The sequence below is a fragment of the Macaca mulatta genome, chromosome 18 (genome assembly GCF_049350105.2).
Source record: "Macaca mulatta isolate MMU2019108-1 chromosome 18, T2T-MMU8v2.0, whole genome shotgun sequence".
NCBI lineage: Eukaryota > Metazoa > Chordata > Mammalia > Primates > Cercopithecidae > Macaca > Macaca mulatta.
The window spans coordinates 37,575,086-37,579,560 of record NC_133423.1 but is presented as its reverse complement, the minus strand read 5'-3'; positions in this window follow the sequence as shown (position 1 = coordinate 37,579,560).

Here is a 4,475-nt window from a genome sequence, read left to right as displayed (position 1 = left end):
GATAGGATAATTCATCTCACAGAGTTGAACCATTCTTTTGATTCAGCAGATTGGAAACACTCTTTTTGTAGAGTTTGCAAAGGGACATTTGGGAGCCCATTGAGGCCTATGGTGGAAAACCGAATATCCACAGATAAAAACTAAAAAGAAGATATCTGTGAAATTGCTTTTGATATGTGGATACACCTCACAGAGGTAAACGTTTCTTTTGATTCAGCAGGTTCAAAACACTCCTCTTGTAGAATCTGTGAAGGGACATTTGGGAGCCCATTGAGGCCTATGGTGAAAAATCAAATATCCTCAGATAAAAACTAGAAAGTAGCTATCTGTGAAATGGTTTTGTGATATGAGGATTCATATCACAAAGGTGAACCTTTCTTTTGATTCACCAGATTGGAAGCACTTTCTTTTTAGAATCTGTGAAAGGACATTAGGGAGCCCATTGTGGCCAATGAGGAAAAACCAAATATCCCCAGATAAAAACTAGAAAGAAGCTATCTGTGAAACTACTTTGTGGTGTGTGAATTCAATTCACAGAGTTAAAGCTTTCTTTTGATTCAGCAGGTTGGAAACACTCTACTTGTAGAATGTGTGAAGGGACTCTGTGAGATGAATGCACACTTTGTAAACTGGTTTTGCACATAGCTTCCTTCTAGTTTTCATCATGGAATATTCACTTTTTTGCCATTGGCCTCAATGAGTTCCAAAATGTCCATGCATAGAGTGGAAAAAAGTGTTTCCAAACAGCTGAATGAAAAGAAAATTTAACTCTGTGAGATGAATGCACACATCACAAAGCAGTTTCTCAATGAGCTTCTTTCTAGATTTTAATTGAAGATATTTTCTTTTTCACCAGAGGCCTCAATGTGCTCCCAAATATCCCTTCACAGATTCTACAAAAACAGTATTTCCAAACTGCTGAATCAAGAAAAAGGTTTAACTCTCTGAGATGAATTCACACATCAAAAAGCAGTTTCTCAGATAACTTCCTTCTACTTTTTATCCTGGGATATTCAATTTATTGCCATTGGCATCAATGAGCTCCCTAATTTCCATTTTCAGAATGAAGAGCACCAGCGTGTCCAAACTGCTGAATCAAAAGAAAGGTTTAATTCTGTGAGATGAATGGACACATCACAAAGCAGTTTCTCAGAAAGCTTCTTTTCGGTTTTTAACTGAAGATATTTTCTTTTTCATCTTAGGCCTCAATATGCTCTCAAATATCCCTTTGCAGATTCTACAAAAACCGTGTTTCCAAACTGCTGAATCAAAAGAAAGGTATAACTCTGTGAGATTAATGCACACATCACAAAGAGGTCTCTCAGATAGCATACTTCCGGTTTTTATCTTAGGATATTCGATTTTTCACCATTGGTCTCAATGAGATCCCAAGTATCCATTTGCAGAATACACAAAAACAGTGCTTCCAAACTGCTGAATGAAAATAAAGGTTTGACTCTGTGAGATGAATGCACACATCACAAAGTGGTTCCTCAGATAGCTTTCTTCTAGTTTTTACCTGGGATACTCACTTTTTTGCCATTGGCCTCAACGAGCTCCCAAATGTCCATTCACAAAAAGGACAAAAACAGAGTTTCCAAACAGCTGAATGAAAAATAAGGTTTACCTCTGTGAGATGAATGCAACATCAAAAAGCAGTTTATCAGATAGCATCCTTCTTGTTTTTACCTGGATATTCACTTTCTCACCATTGGCCTCAGTGAGCTCCAAATGTTCATTCACAGAAGGGAAAGCAACAGTGTTTTCAAAATGCTGAATCAAAATAAATGTTTACCTCTGTGAGATGAATGCACACATCAGAAAGAAGTTTTTTAGAAAGCTTCTTTCTTGTTTTTATCTGAAGATATTTTATTTTTCACCATAGGCCTCAAAGCACTCCCAAATATCCCTTTGCAGATACTACAATAACAGTGTTTCAAAACTACTGCATCCAAAGAAAGGCTTAAATCTCTGAGATGAATGCACACATCACCAAGCAATTTCTCAGATAACTTCCTTTTAAGCTTCTTTCTAGTTTTTATCTGAAGATATTTTCTTTTTCACCATTGGCCTCAAAGCACTCCCAAATATGCCTTTGCAGAATCTACAAAAACACAAGGCAGTTTTGCACATAACTTCCTTCTAGTTTTTGTCGGAGGATAGTCGCTTTTTTGCCATTGGCCTCAATGAGCTCCCAAATGTCCATTCCTAGAATGGAAAGAACAGTGTTTCTAAACAGCTGAATGAAAAGTATATTTGAACTCTGTGAGAAGAATGCACACATCACAACGCAGTTTCTCAATGAACTTCTTTCTAGATTTTATGTGAAGGTATTTTCTTTTTCACCATAGGCCTCAAAGAGCTCCCAAATATCCCTTCACAGATTCTACAAGAACAGTGTTTCCAAACTGCTGAATGGAAAAGAAGTTTTAACCCTGTGACATGAATGTACGCATCACAAAGTGATTTCTCAGATAATTTCCTTCTGGTTTTATCCTGGCATATTCCCTTTTCTGCCATTGGCCTCAAGAGATCCCAAATGACCACTCACAGAATGGACAAAAATTGTGTTCCCAAAATGCTGACTCAAAAAACGGTCTAACTCTGTGAGATGAATGCACACATCACAAAGCAGTTTCTCAGAAAGTTTCTTTCTAGTTTTTATCTGAAGAAAGTTCTATTTTAACCTTAGACTTCAATGCGCTCTGAAATATCCCTTTGTAGATTTTACACAAAGAGTGTTTCCACACCACTTAATGAAATGAAAAGTTTAACTATGTGAGAGGAATGCACACTTCACAAAGCAGTTTCACAGAAATCTTCTCTCCAGTTTTCATCTGAAGGTAATTCTTTTTCACCATAGGCCTTAATGAATTCCCAAATATCCTTTTCCATATCCTACAAAGACAGTGTTAACAAACAACTCAATGAAAAGAAAGGTTTATCTTTGTGAGATGAAAGCACACATCACAAACCAGTTTCTCAGAAAGCTTCTTTCGAGATTTTATCTGAAGATACTTCCATCTTCACCTTAGGCTTCAAAATGCTCTGAAATATCCCTTTGTAGATTTTACATGAGCAGTGTTTCCACCCTGCTCAATGAAAAGAAAGGTATAACTCTATGAGAGCAATGCACACCTCACAAAGTAGATTCTTAGAAAGCTACTCTCCAGTTTTTATCTGAAGATATTCCCTATTTCACCATAGTCCTGAAAGCATTCCCAAATATCCTTTTGCAGATACCACAAAAACAATGTTACCAAACTGCTCAATGAAAAGAAAGGTTTAACTCTATGAGATGAATTCACACATTACAAAGCAGTTTCTTAGAAAGTTTCTTTCTAGTCTTTATCTAAGGATATTTCCATTTTCATCATAGGCTTCTATGTGCTCCCAAATATCCCCTCTTTGATTTCACAGAAAGCAGTGATTCCAAACTGCTCAATCAAAAGAAAGGTTTAGCTCTATGGGATGAATGCACACATCACAAAGCAGTTTTTCAGATAGCTTCTTTCCAGTTTTCATCTAAAGATATTTCCTTGTCCACCATAGGACTCAATGCGCCCCAAAATATCCCTTCACAGATCTGTCAAAGACAGAGTTTCCAAACTGCGCAATGTAAAGAAAGGTTTAATTCCGTGAGATGAATGCACACACCACAAAGCATGTTCTCAGAAAACTTCCTTCTAGTTTTTATCTGAAGAAAGTTCCATTTTTACCTTAGGCTTCAATGCGCTCCAAAATATTCCTTTGTAGATTTTACACAAACAGTGTTTCCACACCACTCAATGAAATGAAAGGCTTAACTCTGTGAGAGACATGCACACTTCACAAAGCAGTATCTCATAAAGCTTCCCTCCAGTTTTTATCTGAAGATATTTCCTTATTCATCATAAGCCTCAATGTGATCACATATATCCCCTTGCAGATTCCACAAAACCAGTGTTACTAATCTGCTCAAAGAGAAGAAATGTTTAACTCTGTCAGATGAACTCACACATCACAAAGCCGTTTCTCAGAAAGCTTCTTTCCAGTTTTCATCTGAAGATATTTCCTTTTTCACCATAGGCCTCAGTGCGCTGCCAAATATACCATTGCAGATTCCACAAACACAGTGTTACAAAACTGCTCAAAAAAAGAAAAGTTTAACTCTATGAGATGAACTCACACATCACAAAGAAGTTTCTCAGAAAGCTTCTTTCTAGTGTTTATCTGAGGATATTTCCTTTTTCACCACAGGCATCAATGTGCTCCCAAATATCCCTTGTCAGATTCCACAAACACAGTGATTCCAAACTGCTCCATTGAAAGAAAGGTTTAACCCTATGAGGTGAATGCCCACATCACAAAGCAATTTCTCAGAAAGCTTATTTCCAGTGTTCATCTGAAGGTATTTCCTTGTTCACCATAGGCCTCAGTACGCCCCCAAATATCCCTTCACAGATTCTTCAAAGACAGAGTTTCCAAACTGCACT